The sequence below is a fragment of the Sesamum indicum genome, linkage group LG2, assembly GCF_000512975.1.
Source record: "Sesamum indicum cultivar Zhongzhi No. 13 linkage group LG2, S_indicum_v1.0, whole genome shotgun sequence".
NCBI lineage: Eukaryota > Viridiplantae > Streptophyta > Magnoliopsida > Lamiales > Pedaliaceae > Sesamum > Sesamum indicum.
Window position 1 is genome coordinate 5,452,031 of NC_026146.1, and position 8,551 is coordinate 5,460,581.

The following is an 8,551-nucleotide window of genomic DNA, read 5'->3' on the forward strand; positions in this document are numbered from 1 at the left end:
TTGGTATGCACGTAATCCAAAATGCAAGTAGACATGGAAGGGTTTGGGGAAGGTGAGACAGGAAAGTGTACTTTATGATGTTTACCAAGAACACAATCATCATAGAAATCCAGTTTCTCAAATTTTTCATTCAAGATTCCTTCCCTTTTTAAAAAATCTAGTCCTTTTAGACTTATGTGACCAAGTCCTTTATGCCAAGGGTAGTTTTATCACATTCAGGCACAAAAGCAACAATATTATCATAAGAAACAGTGCACATATAAAAATTACACCTTCTTTCAGCTTTAAACACAATTAAAGAACCTTTCATAACTTTCAAGAGGCCCTTGCCCCATCTACCTTCTAAACCTTCTTCCTCTAATGCTACACATGAAATAAGATTATACTCAAATCAGGAACATATATGATGTTCTTTAAGGTTAACCTAAACATTCTTTAAAATATAATGAAATGTCACCCAGACCCTTGATTTCACATTTCTTTTCATTAGCCATAGAGATAAAAGCAGAATGCTCAAATTTAAAATTTGAGAAAATTTGCTTTAAAGGACTCATGTGAAAAGTACAACCTGAATCAATTAACTATTCATGTTTGTTTAGAGAATAAGCAGAGTTAGCCTCACAAACCACAAAGACTTCACCAGAGACGGAATTAACCTTTTCTTTATCATTATAAACGCTATCTCTGTTTTCTCTTTTTGACTTTCTACAATCTTTTATATAGTGACCTTTAATGCCACAATTATCGAAGCATCTTTCTTTTGTTTTATCTTCCCTATTACTCCTACTTCCACTTCTGCTTTTACTCCTACTTCTACTCCTGCTATTATATCTAAAATTTGTGTTTCTAAACTTAGGCCTTCCCCTAACAGAATTAACCTCGTGTTGGTTTTGACTAGGTTTATTAACCCTTAGGTCCATTTCTTTGCTTTTTAGTCCATTTACTACAGTTTCAATATTCACACTATCCCTACAATATTTAATAACAACTTTAACATCAGAGTATGTTTCAGGAATAACATTAAGCAAGACAATGGGAGAGTATTTATCAGTATTTTTATCACCTGTGAGTTTAATATCTTGCATCAACTTAGTAAAATCATCCAAATTTTCATCAATGTTTTTCGAGAAGTCAAGTTTATATCTGAAGATTTCTCTAATAAAAATAGTTTACTGGGTAGGGAGGTTTTAGTGTAAAGTTCTTCAAGTTTTTCCCATAATTCTTTCGGAGAATGTTGTTTTCCAACTTTTCTTAAAACTATCAAATAAATTCAAAATAATAGAGGAATAGGCATATTCATCATTTTCTAGTTTTTTTCTCTTAAGAAATATTTTCTAAGTATTTTTCATCAATAGCCTTGAAAACTTTTTGTTGGATCAAAATTTCTTTCATTTTTTGTTGCCAGATTGAAAAATCACTTTTACCCTCGAAAGTTTGTAGGTTATAACCGGCCATTAAGAAATTCAGAAATGGTTTTCACAGGTTAAAAAAGTAGGCAAATTTTCAATGATTTTAGAAAAAATTAGTGTATTTAGCAGAAAATATGCGAAGCAATGAATCACACATAAAATACTACCAGATCATAGAAATTCTCAAAAAATATTAACAGGTATTGCATATTACAATAGGGTAGGAGATCACAGTGGGTTATAAAAGATAGAGGTTCACAACAGTTTAAAGAGATCACGACAGATTAACAGTTTAACAGATCAATAAGATCACGATAGATTTATAACAGCATGTCAATAAGATCACAGTAGATTAGTAATAATATAGAGAAAAAATATCACGAGTCCAAGGCTGCCAACTTAAGTCCCGTCTAGATACTCGACGACCACAGGAGTCCGGCCAAGAGGAATATTAGGGGGAAATTACCGCGGTGAAAGAGTGATAGAATAGATAATAATATCTGATAGTAATAATCAACAGAACCATCAACATGAATTAAAGGAGGGGTTTAGAGGTTACCACCACCGACATCGAGTTGAGGATCAGAGTTCTGGCTCTGATATCACTGTAGGGTGGAATGCCCCCATGATATCTTCTTTACACACAGTAAAAACCTAATCATCTATTACAGTAAATATGGAGTATGAAACTGCTTAATAATTACAGACCCAAAAAATAGAATTAAAATTAACAAAAATGAATAAGATCAAAGAAATTTGAATATGATAATGATAATGGGTTCAGATAGAACCAGATCCAAAACAGATGTTGCACAGAGCACGGTCACAGAGACTCAATCTCCACAGATCGCCAAACCCAAGGCTACTCCACCGGAAAACCTCTCCAAGAGATCACGGAGATCTTACAATCACAAAGACCCACAATACCGTTCACTTAGAACCTTCAGAAAAATAGAAGAGTAGTGTAGTATTCTGTATATATTGGTTGAGAGAGAAGACACCTTATAAAGGGATGAGAAGGAGTCCAATGGAGGGAAGGTTAGGTGGCTTTCCAAAAATCAATAGATTGGCTTTGGAAAGCCACCACCTAAAACGGTGGTGAAAGACGAAGCAAGAATCAAGGAGATCCATCGCGGATTTAGGTAAAGAGAAGGGAGAGACGCCAGACGACGAAAGTGAGATGGAGAGGTAGAGAATGAGGACTGCTAGGGTTAGGGTTAGAGGATAAATAGGTAGAGTATTGGGTCAGATACCAGGCGTGGGTCAGGTCGATTTATGTGGGTCTTGTCAAGTGGGCGTGTCTGTGGGCCTTGCCAGATGGGCCTGCCATTTAGTAGTTATTGGGCCATATTTATAACAATCCCTTTTGTATTTTACTATTAAACCTATGCATAAATTTAAAATTTTCATTTAAAAAACTTTTTCCTAAGTACAGCATACTCTTTTCACTAGGCATAAATTAGCTTTTAACTATCTTTATCATTATTTATATTTTTATATATTATTTGCATATTTTTTCTCTAGCTTTTTTATTCTAATTTACTCCACGCTTGGGGTTTTAATGAATTTTTATCGTCTTTTATTAATTTTTTATTGCTTTTATTCATGTTTTACAAAAATTTCTTTCTTTTGTTATTTTTCCAATTTTGATGTATGTTTTTTCACTAATTGCTCATTATGGTATCTAAAATTAACGATAATTATACTATTATTTTTAAGCTATATGCTTCTTATTAGGTAAACGACTTGTACAACACTCAATATTTATGAAAACCTATATTGTGAGTAATACTATTCTTAAGATTCATTCATTATCCAATAATAGTTTTATTCATTTATATATTTACCTTCCTTATGTTTTTCATCTTTTTGCATTTTCTCAAACTTCAAACTTTAGATATATAATTAATGTAACTTAATTTTTTATACTATTCTAATTCAAATTGGACTTACATCGATTCGAATTTATTTATGGACAATTTAATAAAAGTAATCAATATTTATTAGGGAAGTCCAACAACATTTATCATATGATTTTTCTTAGTATGATTAAACTTGATTTAATAATTTTCACAAAAATTGCACCAACCTATTAAACCAATTCAAAAATTAATGTTATACAATTTTCTAAAAAATATTTAGAATATTATACAAGTTTTGATGAATATAGAAATATGGTTTAGAATATTTTAGAAAATCTCTCTCCACCATTTGATATAATTAATCTCTACTATAAATAGATGTTAAATATTTTCGTTTATGCATAAAGATAGTCAAAAACTTTTCCCTAACTATATCATACTCTTTCAACTGGGCATAAGTTAGTTTTTGACTATCTTTATCATTATTTATATTTTTATATATTATTTATAAATTTTTTCTCTAGTTTTTTTATTTTAATTTACTCCACGTTTTGGGTTCTAATAAATTTCTATTTTCTTTTATTATTTTTTTTATTGCGTTTATTCATGTTTTACAAAAATTTGTTTCTTTTGTTATTATTCTAAATTTGGTGTATGTTTTTTCACTAATTGCCCATTATCGTATCCAAAATTTTGACAATAACTATATTATTATTTTTAAGCAATTAGCTTCTTATTAGATAAATGGCTCGTACAACACTCGATAATTTATGAAAATTTATATTTTTAGTAATACTATTTTTAAGATTCATTCATTATCCAATAATAGTTTTATTCACTTATATATTTACCTTTCTTATATTTTTCATCTTTTTGCATTTTCTCAAACTGTAGATATATAATTCATGGGCTACTGTAGCAATATCAACAAATAAAAGTTATAATAAGGTTAAATTTTGTTTTGTTTGTTTATCACAAAATTCTAATGTACAAGTGCTCCTTTCATATTATTCATCACAAATTATGTAAATTACATATGAGTACGGAGTTTAGATTTTTAAACTTAATTATCATTAAAATGATAATGAAAAAAATCACAATAAAATACATGAGTGAGCATTCTAAAATAAACCAAATAATATTTGATGTTAGAACTTTCAAGAGAACAAAGTGTGGCGATTATATTCTCAACTATCAATATTGCCATATCGAGTGGTTTCAGCCGGTGAGTGTAATCGTAAGGGTAAAATGGATTTTCATTCAACTTTTTTGTTGATGTCAGCAAATTCTGTCAATTTTACTAATTGAAAGATATATCCATTAGATGAAAATAAAAGTAAAGGTACTAAGTATAATTTCTCAAACTACAAGGAATTTACATGTAATTACACTAAATCTTAGGAGATCCATATAATTAATTAATATTCTAACTTTGCTAATATAGCACTTACAAATTATATTAATACACTTCAAGGAAATAATTAATTGTTTGGATCGAATTGTGATTGCCTCCTTATAGAACAAATCATTTCCTATTACTTTTCTTTTTGTTCTAATAATTTTGTAATACTACATTTTATAATTAAATATTATATTTATCTTCTAGTAAAAATTTTGAATTTATATATTTGTATGAAATGTTCCATTTGACCAACTCTCAAATATAAAATAGTACGAAATTTGATATAATTACAAATATCTCCTCATTGTTTGGAACATTATCAATCCCTGTTGATTTTTAAAAATCATCTAATATTTAGTTCAATCCGTTAGTCTCTGTTAGATCTCATCCATATTTTGTGATGAATTGACCAAAATTCTCTTGTGGACTATAACTTATAATTTTATTTAATTTTTACAATTTTTTGAAATTTTTTATGAACTAAGTGGATAGTTTTCTTATAATTTTTCAATTTTTTTTTGTTCACCTCATCCATATTTTTATATTTTTTTAAAAATAAAACAATATAATAAGAACAAAGTTTATAATTTTTTAAATTAAAAAAAGTATTTATAATTATATCACACATCAAATAACACATTGTAATTTGTGAGAAATGCTCCAAACCTCATTTATATATTTGTAAGAAATGTTACATTTGATCAACTATCAATCTTTCTAATTCGTAATTGTTACAAAGTTTTGTGAAGGACCAACTACCAACGATTTTATTATAAATTTTGTATTTATGTATTTGTAAGAAAATTATATATTTGAAAAAAAGACATTTGTCCCCTTACTTGAGTTATTTTTAATAATAAATAAAAATTAATTATAAAAGAAAAAGGTCTAACAAAAATAAAAACTATTTAGTAATTTCAATTCCATAAATAGATATATTTGTCATTGTCTAACTTTAGTGGCATTATGACTATTAAATAGTCTTCTCTTTTCTTTTCTTTTTTTATAGAAATTATTCTTTTATAACTAATTCTGATTTATTATTAAAAAAATTACTTAAGTAAGGGTATGGATGTCATTTTACAATGAATAACCACATACGAGATTGCACTATTATATATAACTGGGAAGCATCACGTGTAGAAACATATTTTTAAAAGTGAATATATCACTTATAAGTTATAAAAAAATATTAAACTCATAATTAATATTGAATTTATTATAAATAAATAAGTTATACTAGAACGTATTACCTACATTGTACATGTAGAATCATATATATATAGAAGTGATCAATATATCAATTATTAGCTACAAAAAAATATTAAATTTATAATTTTATTTATATATATTTCTATTATTGAAATATTAGTTTATACAATTATATTATATTTAAAAAAGTGATACTAATTGTTTGAAGATTATTTAATTCTAGTTTTTGTATTTTACTTCTATATTTACTTGATAGTATTAAATAAAAAATTTAATCCATTAAAATTGAATTTTTTGATTTTATATTTACTAGTTATTATATTTGATGATCTTCTATCGGAATAAATTAGTGTGAATTAAAATAAAATATATAAGAAAATCCAATATTAAAGTAGAACTAAGTAGACAAAGTCCATTATTTTATGATTTTTTATAAGAAACTTTTCAATTTAATAAAATTGATCATATTTTATTTGTACTTTTTGGGGCGATTTGCTGTATTTTTAATTTTATTTTTTGATTATTGTTTTTGTGTATGATATATATATTTTTTTACTACCATATCTTGATGTATTTTATTTTTAAGTTATTGATGTGAAATGATTTTAAACTAAATATGTAATAAATATTGTTAATTAAATTTTAATCTAATTAGACATCCGTAGTAACAATATTTATATCGCAATTTCCTATAACTATGTTGTTTGTGACAAAATATTATTTACATTTTTTATTAACTTCTATATTTGAAATATTATTGCATAAAATATTATTTTATGTATTTATTTATAATTTCAGATTTTTAGTGTGATTTCTTGATCTTATTCATATAAATTTAATTGGTATTTTCCATTTCTTATTCAATAATATATTTTATTTTTATAAACTTAGAGGGGTTATCAGACTAAACTCATTCGAAACATGCGTCTTATAAGATGCTTTAAGGGCTTAAAAATTATTGAATTATATTTTAGAAATAGCTTTTAAAATATTGGAATAAAGTTATAAGATGTTAGAGTATCTGTACAGTAAACTCTTCATATTATAATAATGTTTGAAAAACTATCAAGTTAACTATTACAATTTAAAATCATATAAATAGATAGGTTTGCTTTGTGAGAAGAAAATGTGAATTATATGAAGGATAAAGATAAAATACTAACAAAATTGTAAAACTGATTTTGCCTATTGAATATTAAGGTTAAAGATCTTATAAAAAAATATGGTTTGAGCTTAAAGAGCTTATAAGATCATGAATATTTTATTTTGAAATTTTATAAGCTCTAGCGAAGGGGGGAAAATGCAAAATTACATTTATAATCTTGTAACTTTAGATCGTTAGCACTTTTAATCTCATAACTTACTCTATTTACATATTTAGTCATTTTTTGACAAATTTAGTCATGAGCATCTTACATTTAGTCATTTTTTGACAAATTTAGTCTTATATTGACAATTTTGATTCCTTTTCACACTGTAATAAATCTCATTTCTACTCCTGTAATTATGAATCGTTAGGACCAAAGTTGTCAATGAAAGACTAAATTTATCAAAAAAAATAAAAAGACCAAATGTGAGATGTTCAGGAGTAAATTTGTATAAAAGAAGATAAAAAAACTAAATGTGTAAATGAAGTAAGTTATAGGACCAAAGTTGCTAATTACTTAAAGTTATAGGACCAAAATTATAATTTTATCCAAAAACAAATTACCAAACAATTTTATGAAACTTATAAACTTTCAAACATTTTATGAGATATTTTAAAGAAATTATAAGCTTAGCCAAACACCCACTAAACCTTTTATATGATTATCTAATATTGAAAATCAAATAATAAAAGATTCTTTGAATAGTTGAATTTTTACCAGCAATTTCATTTTAATAAAAGATAATGCTTATTTGTCGGTAAATATTTTTATTTTTAATACTTATTTGCTTTTGTTAATCTTAAATTATTTTTTTATAAATTAATTCTAAAGAAAAATATATCTTTCTTTTGTTAGTATATACAACTGAAATTTAGCCTACATCTAATGTGGTTTTCTAGATTGTTACTTTAATTTAATAGTTATCAATGTTTATCCTTAATTTTATAAAGTTTTATTTTATTTTAGTAATTATTTTGATTATACACATTATATTAATGCACTTTAAATTAGAGAAGTAATTAATTTATTTGAATTGAATTACGATTGCCTCCTTATAGAACAAATCAATAAGTTCAGTTGTCCTAATTTTTTTAAAAACTTTTTTAAATGATAACTTTGTAATCTTAAATTTTATAATTAAAGGAGTGTTTACAACACTTTAACCTCATTAAAGATTGTTGGATAAAACAAAAATGAGTTGTAAAAATGAGCTGACAAATACTTGTTGAATCAGTTGTTAAGAACGTGTTACTATCAATTAAATAGTTGTGAATACGATTCTTTTTACGAGTGTAAGTATTGTACTAGAGTGTAATTTTGAAGGCATATCGTAAGTCGTGGTGATGACCTAAGCTGAAGCCGAAGTGAAATTATTAAAAAAAAATATTACAAGCTATTAAAAAAAGGATTATTACATCTGCATGGGATTATGGTTTATTTATACACACCAGTCATACTTTCTTAAAATTACACATAAATTTACCAGAAAGTTGTCATCATTTACATAAATCACCTATA